Source organism: Oncorhynchus keta, unplaced genomic scaffold (assembly GCF_023373465.1).
Source record: "Oncorhynchus keta strain PuntledgeMale-10-30-2019 unplaced genomic scaffold, Oket_V2 Un_contig_6399_pilon_pilon, whole genome shotgun sequence".
In the NCBI taxonomy this organism is placed as follows: Eukaryota; Metazoa; Chordata; class Actinopteri; order Salmoniformes; family Salmonidae; genus Oncorhynchus; species Oncorhynchus keta.
Window position 1 is genome coordinate 221,726 of NW_026288841.1, and position 19,804 is coordinate 241,529.

The following is a 19,804-nucleotide window of genomic DNA, read 5'->3' on the forward strand; positions in this document are numbered from 1 at the left end:
GTGTAAGAGGTGATGAGTCCATGTGAACAGTAAGAGGTGATGAGTCCATGTGAACAGTGTAAGAGGTGATGAGTCCATGTGAACAGTAAGAGGTGATGAGTCCATGTGAACAGTGTAAGAGGTGATGAGTCCATGTGAACAGTAAGAGGTGATGAGTCCATGTGATGAGTCCATGTGAACAGTAAGAGGTGATGAGTCCATGTGAACAGTAAGAGGTGATGAGTCCATGTGATGAGTCCATGTGAACAGTAAGAGGTGATGAGTCCATGTGATGAGTCCATGTGAACAGTAAGAGGTGATGAGTCCATGTGATGAGTCCATGTGAACAGTGGGAGGTGATGAGTCCATGTGATGAGTCCATGTGAACAGTAAGAGGTGATGAGTCCATGTGAACAGTAAGAGGTGATGAGTCCATGTGAACAGTAAGAGGTGATGAGTCCATGTGAACAGTAAGAGGTGATGAGTCCATGTGATGAGTCCATGTGAACAGTAAGAGGTGATGAGTCCATGTGAACAGTAAGAGGTGATGAGTCCATGTGAACAGTGTAAGAGGTGATGAGCCCATGTGAACAGTAAGAGGTGATGAGTCCATGTGAACAGTAAGAGGTGATGAGTCCATGTGAACAGTGTAAGAGGTGATGAGTCCATGTGAACAGTAAGATGTGATGAGTCCATGTGAACAGTAAGAGGTGATGAGTCCATGTGAACAGTAAGAGGTGATGAGTCCATGTGAACAGTAAGAGGTGATGAGTCCATGTGAACAGTAAGAGGTGATGAGTCCATGTGAACAGTAAGAGGTGATGAGTCCATGTGATGAGTCCATGTGAACAGTAAGAGGTGATGAGTCCATGTGAACAGTAAGAGGTGATGAGTCCATGTGATGAGTCCATGTGAACAGTAAGAGGTGATGAGTCCATGTGAACAGTAAGAGGTGATGAGTCCATGTGAACAGTAAGAGGTGATGAGTCCATGTGAACAGTGTAAGAGGTGATGAGTCCATGTGAACAGTAAGAGGTGATGAGTCCATGTGATGAGTCCATGTGAACAGTAAGAGGTGATGAGTCCATGTGAACAGTAAGAGGTGATGAGTCCATGTGAACACTGTAAGAGGTGATGAGTCCATGTGAACAGTAAGAGGTGATGAGTCCATGTGAACAGTAAGAGGTGATGAGTCCATGTGAACAGTAAGAGGTGATGAGTCCATGTGAACAGTGAGAGGTGATGAGTCCATGTGATGAGTCCATGTGAACAGTAAGAGGTGATGAGTCCATGTGAACAGTAAGAGGTGATGAGTCCATGTCAACAGTAAGGGGTGATGAGTCCATGTGAACAGTATAAGAGGTGATGAGTCCATGTGAACAGTGTAAGAGGTGATGAGTCCATGTGAACAGTAAGAGGTGATGAGTCCATGTGAACAGTAAGAGGTGATGAGTCCATGTGAACAGTAAGAGGTGATGAGTCCATGTGAACAGTATAAGAGGTGATGAGTCCATGTGAACAGTAAGAGGTGATGAGTCCATGTGAACAGTAAGAGGTGATGAGTCCATGTGAACAGTGTAAGAGGTGATGAGTCCATGTGAACAGTATAAGAGGTGATGAGTCCATGTGAACAGTAAGAGGTGATGAGTCCATGTGATGAGTCCATGTGAACAGTAAGAGGTGATGAGTCCATGTGAACAGTATAAGAGGTGATGAGTCCATGTGAACAGTAAGAGGTGATGAGTCCATGTGAACAGTAAGAGGTGATGAGTCCATGTGAACAGTGTAAGAGGTGATGAGTCCATGTGATGAGTCCATGTGAACAGTAAGAGGTGATGAGTCCATGTGAACAGTAAGAGGTGATGAGTCCATGTGAACAGTAAGAGGTGATGAGTCCATGTGAACAGTAAGAGGTGATGAGTCCATGTGAACAGTAAGAGGTGATGAGTCCATGTGAACAGTAAGAGGTGATGAGTCCATGTGAACAGCAATCTACTACCAGCCTCTTAAATTGCAGCCCAAATGAATGCTTCAGAATTCAAGTAATAGACACATCTCAGCATCATCTGTTCAGAGGAGACTGCGTGAATCAGGCCTTCATGGTCGAATTGCTGCAAAGAAACACCAAAAAGAGACTTTCTTGGGCCATGGAGCAATGGACATTAGACCAGTGGAAATCTGTCCTTTGCTGCTGATGTCCAAATTTGAAATGTGTGGTTCCGACCACTCTCTTTGTGAGGCGTAGAGTAGGTGAACGGATGATCTCCACATGTGTGGTTCCCACCGTGAAGCATGGAGGAGGAGGTGTGGGCTAAGACTGTTGTAAAAGCATTCCAGGTGACGCTGTAGAAAATAGTACAAATAAAGAAAAACCCTTGAATGAGTAGGTGTTCTAAAAACTTTGGACTGGTTATGTAAAATACACACACACACACACACATATACACATGCATATATTATATATACACGGTTGACGTTTACATACATTTTGGTCGGAGTCATTTAAACTAGTTTTTCAACCACTCCACAAATGTCTTGTTAACAAACTATAGTCATGGCAAGTTGGTTGTGGTTGTGCATGACACAAGTCATTTTTCACAGAGAGATTATTTCACTTATAATTCACTGTATCACAATTCCAGTGCGTCAGAAGTTTACATACACTAAGTTGACTGTGCCTTTAAACAGCTTGGAAAATTCCAGAAAATTATGTCATGGCTTTAGAGGCTTCTGATAGGCTAATTGACATCATTTGCTTGACATCATGGGAAAATCTAAAGAAATCAGCTAAGACCTCAGAAGAAAAAAATGGTAGACCTCAAATCTGGTTCATCCTTGGGAGCAATTTCCAAACACCTGAAGGTACACGTTCATCTGTACAAACCATAGTACGCAAGTATAAACACCATGGGACCATGCAGCCGTCATACCGCTCTGTCTCCTAGAGATGAACGTACTTTGGTGTTGAAATGTGCAAATCAATCCCAGAACAGCAGCAAAGGACCTTGTGAAGATGCTGGAGGAAACGGGTACAAAAGTATCTATATCCACAGTAAAACGAGTCCTATATCGACATAACCTGAAAGGCCGCTCAGCAAGGAAGAAGCCACTGCTCCAAAACCACCCCAAATATGCCCGACTACAGTTTGCAACTGCACATGGGGACAAAGATGGTACTTTTTGGAGAAATGTCCTCTGGACTGATAAAATAGAACTGGTTTGGCCATAATGACCATCGTAATGTTTGAAGGTAAAAAGGGGTAGGCTTGCAAGCTGAAGAACACCATCCCAACCGTGAAGCACAGGGGTGGCAGCATCATGTTGTGGGGGTGCTTTGCTGCAGGAGGGACTGGTGCACTTCACAAAATAGATGGCGTCATGAGGAAGGAAAATGATGTGGATATATTGAAGCAACATCTCAAGACATCAGTCAGGAAATGAATGCTTGGTCACAAATGGGTCCAAATGGACAATGACCCCAAGCATACTTCCAAAGTTGTGGCAAAATGGCTTAAGGATAACAAAGTCAAGGTATTGGAGTGGCCATCACAAAGCCCCGACCTCAATCCTATAGAAAATGTGTGGGCAGAACTGAAAAAGCATGTGCGAACAAGGAGGCTTACAAACCTGACTCAGTTACACCAGCTCTGTCAGGAGGAATGGGCCAAAATTCACACACACACACACACACACACACACACACACACACACACACACACACACACACACACACACACACACACACACACACACACACACACACACACACACAGAGAGAGAGAGAGGAATCTCTTCCCCCTTCCCTCCCTCTCTCCTCTGTTATACTGTGAGTTGTGTATCTAAAATATATTGCCATGACAATCTCTGATCTCTCGTCTGTGTAGACTGACTCGGGTCGCTCTGTAGTCCACAGCCCCTGGGTTTATACACTATAGTGATTGTAGTGTTATAAAAGATATGAAAACTCTTAGCTCTTTCTGAAGATACCCTTTAATCAAGATGTCCATCAGATGAACAAGACGTCTCACGGCTAAAACGTCTAAGATTTAACCCCCCAGAGTTCAGCGTTGTACCAATAACAGACTGGGAAAAGGTTGTTGTTTGACCTTTCTGACGGAAAGAGGTGTTTTGTGATTTAACCCCCAGAGTTCAGCGTTGTACCAATAACAGACTGGGAAAAGGTTGTTGTTTGACCTTTCTGATGGAAAGAGGTGTTTTGTGATTTAACCCCCAGAGTTCAGCGTTGTACCAATAACAGACTGGGAAAAGGTTGTTGTTTGACCTTTCTGACGGAAAGAGGTGTTTTGTGTGGTTGTGTTATTTCCTGGATGACTTTAGACAGTGGAGGCCCAGTAGAGCCCGTTTTTTATCACTAACTAGGGTACGGGCTGGGTCGGGGTATCTCTAACTAGGGTACGGGCTGGGTCGGGGTATCTCTAACTAGAGTACGGGCTGGGTCGGGGTATCTCTAACTAGAGTACGGGCTGGGTCGGGGTACCTCTAACTAGAGTACGGGCTGGGTCGGGGTATCTCTAACTAGAGTACGGGCTGGGTCGGGGTATCTCTAACTAGAGTACGGGCTGGGTCGGGGTATCTCTAACTAGAGTACGGGCTGGGTCGGGGTATCTCTAACTAGAGTACGGGCTGGGTCGGGGTATCTCTAACTAGAGTACGGGCTGGGTCGGGGTATCTCTAACTAGAGTACGGGCTGGGTCGGGGTATCTCTAACTAGAGTACGGGCTGGGTCGGGGTATCTCTAACTAGAGTACGGGCTGGGTCGGGGTATCTCTAACTAGGGTACGGGCTGGGTCGGGGTATCTCTAACTAGAGTACGGGCTGGGTCGGGGTATCTCTAACTAGAGTACGGGCTGGGTCGGGGTATCTCTAACAAGGGTACGGGCTGGGTCGGGGTATCTCTAACTAGAGTACGGGCTGGGTCGGGGTATCTCTAACTAGAGTACGGGCTGGGTCGGGGTATCTCTAACTAGAGTACGGGCTGGGTCGGGGTATCTCTAACTAGAGTACGGGCTGGGTCGGGGTATCTCTAACTAGAGTACGGGCTGGGTCGGGGTATCTCTAACTAGAGTACGGGCTGGGTCGGGGTATCTCTAACTAGAGTACGGGCTGGGTCGGGGTATCTCTAACTAGAGTACGGGCTGGGTCGGGGTATCTCTAACTAGAGTACGGGCTGGGTCGGGGTATCTCTAACTAGAGTACGGGCTGGGTCGGGGTATCTCTAACTAGAGTACGGGCTGGGTCGGGGTATCACTAAAAGGGTACGGGCTGGGTCCGGGTATCGCTAACTAGGGTACGGACTGGGTCCGGGTATCACTAAAAAGGGTACGGGCTGGGTCGGGGTATCGCTAACTAGGGTACGGACTGGGTCCAGGTATCTCTAACTAGGGTACGGGCTGGGTCGGGGTATCGCTAACTAGAGTACGGGCTGGGTCCGGGTATCACTAACTAAGGTACGGGCTGGGTCGGGGTATCACTAACTAGGGTACGGACTGGGTCGGGGTATCACTAACTAGTGTATGGGCTGGGTCCGGGTATCACTAACTAGTGTATGGGCTGGGTCCGGGTATCACTAACTAGGGTTTGGGCTGGGTCGGGGTATCACTAACTAGAGTACGGGCTGGGTCGGGGTATCACTAAAAAGGGTACGGGCTGGGTCGGGGTATCACTAACTAAGGTACGGGCTGGGTCGGGGCATCTCTAACTAGGGTATGGGCTGGGTGCAGGTATCACTAACTTGGGTACTGGCTGGGTCCAGGTATCACTAACTAGGGTACGGGCTGGGTCGGGGCATCTCTAACTAGGGTACGGGCTGGGTCCAGGTATCACTAACTAGGGTACGGGCTGGGTCGGGGCATCTCTAACTAGGGTACTGGCTGGGTCCAGGTATCACTAACTAGGGTACGGGCTGGGTCGGGGCATCTCTAACTAGGGTACTGGCTGGGTCCAGGTATCACTAACTTGGGTACTGGCTGGGTCCAGGTATCACTAACTAGGGTACGGTCGGGGTATCACTAACATTTTGAGGCGGAGCCATTTACTACGTTCTCAGGTCATATTTAAGGTGCTTCAACCTCGTCAAATAGAGGACAGGAGAAATGATTTCACAGAAAAGAGTTGCGTTCCTGTTTTGTCGGCGTTTAGAGTGACCAACGGTAGCTAACAGCTCTCTGCTCTCTCATGTCTCTTCATTGAGCAGAGCAGCCCAAGCGGAGCCGTTGCCATGGAGACTCAGAGCCGCCATGAGCAGAGCGAGCTGCGTGCTGGGAGAGAGTGACAGACAGAGGAGCAGCTAATGGATTTGCTGATAGAGGAAGGTATTTCTGGTTTCGGGCCTTTCAATTTGGAAGAAGCAATCGGGACTGGGTTAGAGCGGGGCCTACACGTTGTGGGTAGGGCTCGGGCTTATAATTCATACCTGTGCAAGGCTCTAGTGTGTGTGTGTGTGTGTGTGTGTGTGTGTGTGTGTGTGTGTGTGTGCGCCATACTGTGCCGTAGGACCCTCACCTGAGTCACTGCTGTGCGATCTCGCTCTCTGATGAGCTGTCTACTGGAGTCCAGCGGATAGTTGAAATTATTGTTTCATTTTATGATATAAGTATCAAACGTGGTACACTAATACAGGATACCTTGAGGAACATGTTAAAGACTGGAGGCAGTCTGGGAAGCCGGTCAGTCGACCAGGGTGGACATTTGAATTAAATGGCTGCCGTCCAGATTTCCTGTAAACATTCAGAAGGCACTCGCACATCTGAGCATACTTTATCTGTCTAGAGCATACTTTATTACCACATCTGAGCTATCCTTATCTGTCTAGAGCATACTTTATCACCACATCTGAGCTATCCTTATCTGTCTAAGGCATACTTTATCTACCACATCTGAGCATACTTTATCTATCTAGAGAATAACTTTATCACCACATCTGAGCTATCTTTATCACCACATCTGAGCTATCCTAATCTGTCTAGGGCATACTTTATCTGTCTAGGGCATACTTTATCTGTCTAGGGCATACTTTATTACCACATCTGAGCTATCTTTATCTGTCTAGGGCATACTTTATCACCACATCTGAGCATACTTTATCTGTCTAGGGCATACTTTATCACCACATCTGAGCTATCCTTATCTGTCTAGAGCATACTTTATCTGTCTAGGGCATACTTTATCACCACATCTGAGCTATCCTTATCTGTCTAGGGCATACTTTATTACCACATCTGAGCTATCTTTATCACCACATCTGAGCTATCCTTATCTGTCTAGGGCATACTTTATTACCACATCTGAGCATACTTTATCTATCTAGGGCATACTTTATCACCACATCTGAGCTATCCTTATCTGTCTAGGGCATACTTTATCACCACATCTGAGCTATCTTTATCTGTCTAGGGCATACTTTATCACCACATCTGAGCATACTTTATCTGTCTAGAGCATACTTTATCACCACATCTGAGCTATCCTTATCTGTCTAGGGCATACTTTATCACCACATCTGAGCTATCCTTATCTGTCTAGGGCATACTTTATCACCACATCTGAGCATACTTTATCTGTCTAGGGCATACTTTATCACCACATCTGAGCTATCCTTATCTGTCTAGAGCATACTTTATCTGTCTAGGGCATACTTTATCACCACATCTGAGCTATCTGTATCTGTCTAGGGAATACTTTATCACCACATCTGAGCTATCCTTATCTGTCTAGGGCATACTTTATCACCACATCTGAGCTATCTGTATCTGTCTAGGGCATACTTTATCACCACATCTGAGCTATCTGTATCTGTCTAGAGCATACTTTATCACCACATCTGAGCTATCTTTATCTGTCTAGAGCATACTTTATCTGTCTAGGGCATACTTTATCACCACATCTGAGCTATCTGTATCTGTCTAGAGCATACTTTATCACCACATCTGAGCATACTTTATCTGTCTAGAGAATACTTTATCACCACATCTGAGCATACTTTATCACCACATCTGAGCTATCCTTATCTGTCTAGGGCATACTTTATCACCACATCTGAGCTATCCTTATCTGTCTAGAGCATACTTTATCTGTCTAGGGCATACTTTATCACCACATCTGAGCTATCTGTATCTGTCTAGGGCATACTTTATCACCACATCTGAGCTATCCTTATCTGTCTAGGGCATACTTTATTACCACATCTGAGCTATCTTTATCACCACATCTGAGCTATCCTTATCTGTCTAGGGCATACTTTATCACCACATCTGAGCTATCTGTATCTGTCTAGGGCATACTTTATCACCACATCTGAGCTATCTGTATCTGTCTAGAGCATACTTTATCACCACATCTGAGCTATCTTTATCTGTCTAGAGCATACTTTATCACCAGATCTGAGCATACTTTATCACCAGATCTGAGCTATCTGTATCTGTCTAGGGCATACTTTATCACCACATCTGAGCTATCTGTATCTGTCTAGGGCATACTTTATCACCACATCTGAGCTATCTGTATCTGTCTAGGGCATACTTTATCACCACATCTGAGCTATCTGTATCTGTCTAGGGCATACTTTATCACCACATCTGAGCTATCTGTATCTGTCTTGAGCATACTTTATCACCACATCTGAGCTATCATTTTCTGTCTAGAGCATACTTTATCACCAGATCTGAGCATACTTTATCACCAGATCTGAGCATACTTTATCTGTCTAGGGCATACTTTATCACCAGATCTGAGCATACTTTATCACCACATCTGAGCATACTTTATCTGTCTAGGGCATACTTTATTATCACATCTGAGCTATCTGTATCTGTCTAGGGCATACTTTATCACCAGATCTGAGCTATCCTTATTTTTTGCAGGTGCCCGGTAACAGTTGAATAAGATGAGAGAAAAGCAGAAACCTGCACGCTGCTCTTGATAGTATCACTAATCTTTAACACGTATCGGCCTCAAGGCCTTCGCCAGAGCTTTTTATATATATATATTTTATTAAATCATTCCAGACAACATTACAAAGTCATGTTGATATTATCTACCCACTAAATAATCCACACAGATAATATATACAATCATTCTAATAGGATCATATTGATTCATATTCACATCATTTTGAACCTAGTCCGACAGCTACGTGACATTTATTTTAATACCCGGTGATAGAGCCACTGTTTCCCACTCAGCTAGGGCACGTCTCAATAAGTACTTTTGGATATAGAGCCACTGTTTCCCACTCAGCTAGGGCATGTCTCAATAAGTACTTTTGGATATAGAGCCTCTGTTTCCCACTCAGCTAGGGCACGTCTCAATAAGTACTTTTGGATATAGAGCCTCTGTTTCCCACTCAGCTAGGGCACGTCTCAATAAGTACTTTTGGATATAGAGCCACTGTTTCCCACTCAGCTAGGGCACGTCTCAATAAGTACTTTTGGATATAGAGCCACTGTTTCCCACTCAGCTAGGGCACGTCTCAATAAGTACTTTTGGATATAGAGCCTCTGTTTCCCACTCAGCTAGGGCACGTCTCAATAAGTACTTTTGGATATAGAGCCTCTGTTTCCCACTCAGCTAGGGCACGTCTCAATAAGTAGGTTTGGATATAGAGCCTCTGTTTCCCACTCAGCTAGGGCATGTCTCAATAGTACTTTTGGATATAGAGCCACTGTTTCCCACACAGCGAGGGAATGTCTCAATAAGTACTTTTGGATATAGAGCCACTGTTTCCCACTCAGCTAGGGCATGTCTCAATAAGTACTTTTGGATATAGAGCCACTGTTTCCCACTCAGCTAGGGCATGTCTCAATAAGTGGGTTTGGATATAGAGCCACTGTTTCCCACTCAGCTAGGGCATGTCTCAATAAGTAGGTTTGGATATAGAGCCACTGTTTCCCACACAGCGAGGGAATGTCTCAATAAGTACTTTTGGATATAGAGCCACTGTTTCCCACTCAGCTAGGGCATGTCTCAATAAGTACTTTTGGATATAGAGCCACTGTTTCCCACTCAGCGAGGGAATGTCCCAATAAGTACTTTTGGATATAGAGGCTCTGTTTCCCACTCAGCTAGGGCATGTCTCAATAAGTACTTTTGGATATAGAGCCACTGTTTCCCACTCAGCGAGGGAATGTCCCAATAAGTACTTTTGGATATAGAGCCACTGTTTCCCACTCAGCTAGGGCATGTCTCAATAAGTACTTTTGGATAAAGAGCCGTTGCTGGTTTTGTGAATTACCCCCCTGTTGGGTATTTCCAATATGGCCGCTGAAACACAGGCTAAGATAGGAAACTGGTTGGATAGATGTCACCAGGGGTACTCTGATTGGATAGATGTCACCAGGGGTACTCTGATTGGATAGATGTCACCAGGGGTACTCTGATAGGATAGATGTCACCAGGGGTACTCTGATAGGATAGATGTCACCAGGGGTACTCTGATAGGATAGATGTCACCAGGGGTACTCTGATAGGATAGATGTCACCAGGGGCACTCTGATTGGATAGATGTCACCAGGGGTACTCTGATAGGATAGATGTCACCAGGGGTACTCTGATAGGATAGATGTCACCAGGGGTACTCTGGTTGGCTAGATATCACCAGGGGTACTCTGGTTGGATAGATGTCACCAGGGGTACTCTGATAGGATAGATGTCACCAGGGGTACTCTGATAGGATAGATGTCACCAGGGGTACTCTGATTGGATAGATGTCACCAGGGGTACTCTGATTGGATAGATGTCACCAGGGGTACTCTGATAGGATAGATGTCACCAGGGGTACTCTGGTTGGATAGATGTCACCAGGGGTACTCTGGTTGGATAGATGTCACCAGGGGTACTCTGGTTGGATAGATGTCACCAGGGGTACTCTGATTGGATAGATGTCACCAGGGGTACTCTGATTGGATAGATGTCACCAGGGGTACTCTGATTGGATAGATGTCACCAGGGGTACTCTGATTGGATAGATGTCACCAGGGGTACTCTGATAGGATAGATGTCACCAGGGGTACTCTGATAGGATAGATGTCACCAGGGGTACTCTGATTGGATAGATGTCACCAGGGGTACTCTGATTGGATAGATGTCACCAGGGGTACTCTGATAGGATAGATGTCACCAGGGGTACTCTGGTTGGATAGATGTCACCAGGGGTACTCTGGTTGGATAGATGTCACCAGGGGTACTCTGGTTGGATAGATGTCACCAGGGGTACTCTGATTGGATAGATGTCACCAGGGGTACTCTGATTGGATAGATGTCACCAGGGGTACTCTGATTGGATAGATGTCACCAGGGGTACTCTGATTGGATAGATGTCACCAGGGGTACTCTGATTGGATAGATGTCACCAGGGGTACTCTGGTTGGATAGATGTCACCAGGGGTACTCTGATTGGATAGATGTCACCAGGGGTACTCTGGTTGGATAGATGTCACCAGGGGTACTCTGATTGGATAGATGTCACCAGGGGTACTCTGGTTGGATAGATGTCACCAGGGGTACTCTGGTTGGATAGATGTCACCAGGGGTACTCTGATAGGATAGATGTCACCAGGGGTACTCTGGTTGGATAGATGTCACCAGGGGTACTCTGATTGGATAGATGTCACCAGGGGTACTCTGATAGGATAGATATCACCAGGGGTACTCTGGTTGGATAGATGTCACCAGGGGTACTCTGATAGGATAGATGTCACCAGGGGTACTCTGGTTGGATAGATGTCACCAGGGGTACTCTGATAGGATAGATGTCACCAGGGGTACTCTGATTGGATAGATGTCACCAGGGGTACTCTGATAGGATAGATGTCACCAGGGGTACTCTGATAGGATAGATGTCACCAGGGGTACTCTGATAGGATAGATGTCACCAGGGGTACTCTGATAGGATAGATGTCACCAGGGGCACTCTGATAGGATAGATGTCACCAGGGGTACTCTGATAGGATAGATGTCACCAGGGGCACTCTGGTTGGCTAGATATCACCAGGGGTACTCTGGTTGGATAGATGTCACCAGGGGTACTCTGATAGGATAGATGTCACCAGGGGTACTCTGATAGGATAGATGTCACCAGGGGTACTCTGATTGGATAGATGTCACCAGGGGTACTCTGATTGGATAGATGTCACCAGGGGTACTCTGATAGGATAGATGTCACCAGGGGTACTCTGGTTGGATAGATGTCACCAGGGGTACTCTGGTTGGATAGATGTCACCAGGGGTACTCTGATTGGATAGATGTCACCAGGGGTACTCTGATTGGATAGATGTCACCAGGGGTACTCTGATTGGATAGATGTCACCAGGGGTACTCTGATTGGATAGATGTCACCAGGGGTACTCTGATTGGATAGATGTCACCAGGGGTACTCTGATTGGATAGATGTCACCAGGGGTACTCTGATTGGATAGATGTCACCAGGGGTACTCTGGTTGGATAGATGTCACCAGGGGTACTCTGGTTGGATAGATGTCACCAGGGGTACTCTGATTGGATAGATGTCACCAGGGGTACTCTGATTGGATAGATGTCACCAGGGGTACTCTGGTTGGATAGATGTCACCAGGGGTACTCTGATTGGATAGATGTCACCGGGGGTACTCTGGTTGGATAGATGTCACCGGGGGTACTCTGGTTGGATAGATGTCACCAGGGGTACTCTGATTGGATAGATGTCACCAGGGGTACTCTGATAGGATAGATGTCACCAGGGGTACTCTGATAGGATAGATGTCACCAGGGGTACTCTGATAGGATAGATGTCACCAGGGGTACTCTGATAGGATAGATGTCACCAGGGGTACTCTGGTTGGATAGATGTCACCAGGGGTACTCTGATAGGATAGATATCACCAGGGGTACTCTGGTTGGATAGATGTCACCAGGGGTACTCTGATAGGATAGATGTCACCAGGGGTACTCTGATAGGATAGATGTCACCAGGGGTACTCTGGTTGGATAGATGTCACCAGGGGTACTCTGATAGGATAGATGTCACCAGGGGTACTCTGGTTGGATAGATGTCACCAGGGGTACTCTAATTGGATAGATGTCACCAGGGGTACTCTGATTGGATAGATGTCACCAGGGGTACTCTGGTTGGATAGATATCACCAGGGGTACTCTGATAGGATAGATGTCACCAGGGGTACTCTGATAGGATAGATGTCACCAGGGGTACTCTGATAGGATAGATGTCACCAAGGGTACTCTGATTGGATAGATGTCACCAGGGGTACTCTGATTGGATAGATGTCACCAGGGGTACTCTGGTTGGATAGATGTCACCAGGGGTACTCTGATTGGATAGATGTCACCAGGGGTACTCTGATAGGATAGATGTCACCAGGGGTACTCTGGTTGGATAGATGTCACCAGGGGTACTCTGGTTGGATAGATGTCACCAGGGGTACTCTGGTTGGATAGATGTCACCAGGGGTACTCTGATTGGATAGATGTCACCAGGGGTACTCTGATAGGATAGATGTCACCAGGGGTACTCTGGTTGGATAGATGTCACCAGGGGTACTCTGGTTGGATAGATGTCACCAGGGGTACTCTGATAGGATAGATATCACCAGGGGTACTCTGGTTGGATAGATGTCACCAGGGGTACTCTGGTTGGATAGATGTCACCAGGGGTACTCTGATTGGATAGATGTCACCAGGGGTACTCTGATAGGATAGATGTCACCAGGGGTACTCTGGTTGGATAGATGTCACCAGGGGTACTCTGATTGGATAGATGTCACCAGGGGTACTCTGATTGGATAGATGTCACCAGGGGTACTCTGATTGGATAGATGTCACCAGGGGTACTCTGATTGGATAGATGTCACCAGGGGTACTCTGATTGGATAGATGTCACCAGGGGTACTCTGGTTGGATAGATGTCACCAGGGGTACTCTGATTGGATAGATGTCACCAGGGGTACTCTGATTGGATAGATGTCACCAGGGGTACTCTGATTGGATAGATGTCACCAGGGGTACTCTGATAGGATAGATGTCACCAGGGGTACTCTGATTGGATAGATGTCACCAGGGGTACTCTGATTGGATAGATGTCACCAGGGGTACTCTGATTGGATAGATGTCACCAGGGCCCTGTTAATTTGATCTGGTTTGCCGTTCCAAATTAAATGGAATGTTTTATGTTCATATAATTTAAAAAGCAGGTCACTGGGTGTAGGCAAAACCATAAGCAAATACGTAAACTGTGATATGAGAGTTAATCACGGTGATATTTCCAGAAATAGACAGGTATTTTCCTTCCCATGGTAGCAATATCTTATCTATTTTTGCTAACTTTCTATAAAAATGTATTGAGATCATTTCTTTCCTTTGGAATTTGTATGTCTACATCTCCGTCAGACCATTTAATTGGTAAACTACATGGTAATGTCAAATGTGCATTTTTTTGTGATCCAATAATTTGGTTTTAATCCAGAGAGAAGAGCAAAAGTATGTAGATCCTCTAAGAGGCCGTGGAGAGACTCTAATTGTGGTTTTAAAAGAAAACATGAAAACCAGGCCTGGTGTCCCCAATATCTCACAGTGTTCTATCGTTTCCAGTACTTGTCTTATATTATCTCCAATGTATCGTCCATGTAAAAAAAAACTGTCTGATTAGGATGAATAATATCTGACAATACTTTTTTAATTCTGTGCGCCAAGCATTTTGCTAGGATTTTTGCATCACAACACTGAAGTGTAAGAGGTCTCCACCATTTTTTAAATGGACTGGATCTTTATATAAACCACTCGGGTCCTGTTTCAGTAATAATGATATCAGACCTTGTTGCGTGTCTGATCATCTACCATTTATATAGGAGTGGTTAAAACAAGCCAACAATGGTCCTCTGAGTAGATCAAAACAGGCTTTGTATACTTCCGCTGGTATGCCATCCGGCCCTGTATACTTCCACTGGTTTGCCATCCGGCCCTGTATACTTCCACTGGTTTGCCATCCGGCCCTGTATACTTCCACTGGTTTGCCATCCAGCCCTGTATACTTCCACTGGTTTGCCATCCAGCCCTGTATACTTCCACTGGTTTGCCATCCAGCCCTGTATACTTCCACTGGTTTGCCATCCAGCCCTGTATACTTCCACTGGTTTGCCATCCAGCCCTGTATACTTCCACTGGTTTGCCATCCAGCCCTGTATACTTCCACTGGTTTGCCATCCAGCCCTGTATACTTCCACTGGTTTGCCATCCAGCCCTGTATACTTCCACTGGTTTGCCATCCAGCCCTGTATACTTCCACTGGTTTGCCATCCAGCCCTGTATACTTCCACTGGTTTGCCATCCAGCCCTGTATACTTCCACTGGTATGCCATCCAGCCCTGTATACTTCCACTGGTTTGCCATCCAGCCCTGTATACTTCCACTGGTTTGCCATCCAGCCCTGTATACTTCCACTGGTATGCCATCCAGCCCTGTATACTTCCACTGGTTTGCCATCCGGCCCTGTATACTTCCACTGGTATGCCATCCGGCCCTGTATACTTCCACTGGTTTGCCATCCGGCCCTGTATACTTCCACTGGTTTGCCATCCAGCCCTGTATACCTCCACTGGTTTGCCATCCAGCCCTGTATACTTCCACTGGTTTGCCATCCAGCCCTGTATACTTCCACTGGTTTGCCATCCAGCCCTGTATACTTCCACTGGTATGCCATCCAGCCCTGTATACTTCCACTGGTTTGCCATCCAGCCCTGTATACTTCCACTGGTTTGCCATCCAGCCCTGTATACTTCCACTGGTATGCCATCCAGCCCTGTATACTTCCACTGGTTTGCCATCCAGCCCTGTATACTTCCACTGGTTTGCCATCCAGCCCTGTATACTTCCACTGGTTTGCCATCCAGCCCTGTATACTTCCACTGGTATGCCATCCAGCCCTGTATACTTCCACTGGTTTGCCATCCAGCCCTGTATACTTCCACTGGTTTGCCATCCAGCCCTGTATACTTCCACTGGTTTGCCATCCAGCCCTGTATACTTCCACTGGTATGCCATCCAGCCCTGTATACTTCCACTGGTTTGCCATCCAGCCCTGTATACTTCCACTGGTTTGCCATCCAGCCCTGTATACTTCCACTGGTTTGCCATCCAGCCCTGTATACTTCCACTGGTTTGCCATCCAGCCCTGTATACTTCCACTGGTTTGCCATCCAGCCCTGTATACTTCCACTGGTTTGCCATCCAGCCCTGTATACTTCCACTGGTATGCCATCCAGCCCTGTATACTTCCACTGGTATGCCATCCAGCCCTGTATACTTCCACTGGTATGCCATCCAGCCCTGTATACTTCCACTGGTATGCCATCCAGCCCTGTATACTTCCACTGGTATGCCATCCAGCCCTGTATACTTCCACTGGTTTGCCATCCAGCCCTGTATACTTCCACTGGTATGCCATCCAGCCCTGTATACTTCCACTGGTTTGCCATCCAGCCCTGTATACTTCCACTGGTTTGCCATCCAGCCCTGTATACTTCCACTGGTATGCCATCCAGCCCTGTATACTTCCACTGGTATGCCATCCAGCCCTGTATACTTCCACTGGTATGCCATCCAGCCCTGTATACTTCCACTGGTTTGCCATCCAGCCCTGTATACTTCCACTGGTTTGCCATCCAGCCCTGTATACTTCCACTGGTATGCCATCCAGCCCTGTATACTTCCACTGGTATGCCATCCAGCCCTGTATACTTCCACTGGTTTGCCATCCAGCCCTGTATACTTCCACTGGTATGCCATCCAGCCCTGTATACTTCCACTGGTTTGCCATCCAGCCCTGTATACTTCCACTGGTATGCCATCCAGCCCTGTATACTTCCACTGGTTTGCCATACAGCCATGGAGTTTTCCCAGCCTTAAAGGCTTTAATTGCATTAAGCAGTTCCTCCTCTGTAATTTGGCCTCTTCACATGAGTCTTTCTGTACAGATGTTAATATTAGTTTCAGTTAGTGGAGATGGAGGAGCCTGAAATGAAAACATATTCTTAAAGTACTTTACTTCCTCTTTCAAAATATCATTTGGTGAATCATGCACGACTCCCTCATTTGTAACAAGTTTTAATACATTTTGTTTGGTAGCATTTCTATATTGAAGATTGAAAAATAATTTGGTGCATTTTTTCCCCCATATTCCACCCAGTTCGCTTCATTTTTATAATCTATTACACTGGATCTTTCTGGAATAAGGTCCTGCATTTCGTTTAGTTTTTCCTCTAACTTATTCTGTGCCTCTCTGGTACAGTTTTTATTGCTATCTAACTGTACTGTTAGTCCTTCCATTTCCTTTGTTAATATGGACTCTTTTGATCTAAATTGTTTTTGTTTTATAGATGAGTACTGAATTGCATGGCCTCTAAAGGCACATTTAAAAGTGTCCCGTACAATAATGGGATCTGCTGTACCTATCTTATGTCGGAAAAAGGTCAGTCATAAATTATTCTGTCCTAGTTATAAACAAGTTATCCTCCAGTAGGCTTGGATTACATTTCCTATATCCTCGCCCACGGGGAAATTCTGTAAGAGTCATATTTATACCAATTATGTGATGATCCGACCGCATTCTGTCGCCTGTCAACACTTTTTAAACTTTTGGTGCCAGAGAGAATGGCCTAATAAAGTAATCAAGACGACTAGCTTGTTTAAGCCTCCGCCATGTATCTCTCACTAGGTCAGGGTATTAAACCTCCTCCATGTATCTCTCACTAGGTCAGGGTATTAAACCTCCTCCATGTATCTCTCACTAGGTCAGGGTAGTAGTGTAGGTCAGGGTAGTAGTTTGTAGTGTGATGTCCTTTAGTGCCTGAGGGTGATAGTTAGTAGTGTGATTTCCTTAAGTGCCTGAGGGTGATAGTTAGTAGTGTGATTTCCTTAAGTGCCTGAGGGTGATAGTTAGTAGTGTGATTTCCTTAAGTGCCTGAGGGTGATAGTTAGTAGTGTGATTTCCTTAAGTGCCTGAGGGTGATAGTTTGTTAAGTGCCTGAGGGTGATAGTTTGTTAAGTGCCTGAGGGTGATAGTTAGTAGTGTGATTTCCTTAAGTGCCTGAGGGTGATAGTTTGTTAAGTGCCTGAGGGTGATAGTTAGTAGTGTGATTTCCTTACGTGCCTGAGGGTGATAGTTTGTTAAGTGCCTGAGGGTGATAGTTTGTTAAGTGCCTGAGGGTGATAGTTTGTTAAGTGCCTGAGGGTGATAGTTAGTAGTGTGATTTCCTTACGTGCCTGAGGGTGATAGTTTGTTAAGTGCCTGGGGGTGATAGTTTGTTAAGTGCCTGAGGGTGATAGTTAGTAGTGTGATTTCCTTACGTGCCTGAGGGTGATAGTTTGTTAAGTGCCTGGGGGTGATAGTTTGTTAAGTGCCTGAGGGTGATAGTTAGTAGTGTGATTTCCTTAAGTGCCTGAGGGTGATAGTTAGTAGTGTGATTTCCTTAAGTGCCTGAGGGTGATAGTTTGTTAAGTGCCTGAGGGTGATAGTTAGTAGTGTGATTTCCTTAAGTGCCTGAGGGTGATAGTTTGTTAAGTGCCTGGGGGTGATAGTTTGTTAAGTGCCTGAGGGTGATAGTTAGTAGTGTGATTTCCTTAAGTGCCTGAGGGTGATAGTTAGTAGTGTGATTTCCTTAAGTGCCTGAGGGTGATAGTTAGTAGTGTGATTTCCTTAAGTGCCTGAGGGTGATAGTTTGTTAAGTGCCTGAGGGTGATAGTTAGTAGTGTGATTTCCTTAAGTGACTGAGGGTGATAGTTTGTTAAGTGACTGAGGGTGATAGTTTGTTAAGTGCCTGAGGGTGATAGTTAGTAGTGTGATTTCCTTAAGTGCCTGAGGGTGATAGTTTGTTAAGTGACTGAGGGTGATAGTTTGTAGTGTGATTTCCTTAAGTGACTGAGGGTGATAGTTTGTTAAGTGACTGAGGGTGATAGTTTGTAGTGTGATGTCCTTTGCGGTCCATAGAGGTATTTAAAACCATATTAAAACCCCCACCATAATAATAGTCTCTACTGTTGCTTGTAAAGTTGATAAATTCTTAAATATATTTTCTAAGAAGCTTGGATCGTCATTATTTGGACCATATCGGTTAATAAGCTAATATCTGTTTATTGTCTAATAACATATTTATAATAATCCATCTACCTTGAGGATCTGTTTGGACAATTTGCACATTTGGATCAAAATGACTGTTAATTAAAACCATCACCCCTTTTGAAGTTCTTTGCCCCCCCTGGGAGAAATATGTTTCTCTCCCCAGTTCTTTTCCCCCCCTGGGAGAAATATGTTCCTCCCCCCAGTTCTTTGCCCCCCCTGGGAGAAATATGTTTCTCCCCCCAGTTCTTTTCCCCCCCTGGGAGAAATATGTTTCTCCCCCCAGTTCTTTTCCCCCCCTGGGAGAAATATGTTTCTACCCCCAGTTCTTTTCCCCCCCTGGGAGAAATATGTTTCTACCCCCAGTTCTTTTCCCCCCCCTGGGAGAAATATGTTTCTCCCCCCAGTTCTTTTCCCCCTGGGAGAAATATGTTTCTCCCCCCAGTTCTTTGCCCCCCCCTGGGAGAAATATATTTCGTTCCCCAGTTCTTTTCCCACAAAACTTAATCTAAAATTGTTGAATGGAAAAACAATAGATATTATATTCCTTCTCTTTTAGACAGGTAAATACTGATCGTCTTTTCTTATTATCTGCTAGGCCATTACAATTGTAACTGGCTATACTTATTTCACCACTTACCATAATGAGACACAACTTTCAATTATATTTATCAAAATATATGTTTGTAAACGTACCATTAGAAAGT

The 19,804-nt window shown here is 45.6% G+C and overlaps 1 long non-coding RNA gene across 3 annotated transcripts; it reads left to right on the top strand.

Moving 5' to 3' along the window:
- Positions 1-340: 340 nt before the first annotated feature.
- On the top strand, positions 341-2,763 carry LOC127925879 (uncharacterized). 3 transcript variants are annotated; one of them, XR_008122688.1, is made up of 6 exons: positions 341-523; positions 690-877; positions 959-1,067; positions 1,192-1,218; positions 1,371-1,507; positions 1,812-2,763. It is a non-coding gene; the product is annotated as an uncharacterized LOC127925879 (long non-coding RNA). The 3 variants fall into 3 exon arrangements; XR_008122687.1 differs by lacking the exons at positions 959-1,067; positions 1,192-1,218; positions 1,371-1,507 and having other exon boundaries at positions 690-864; XR_008122686.1 differs by lacking the exons at positions 959-1,067; positions 1,192-1,218; positions 1,371-1,507 and having other exon boundaries at positions 690-797; positions 1,660-2,763.
- The last annotated feature ends 17,041 nt before the right edge of the window (positions 2,764-19,804 follow it).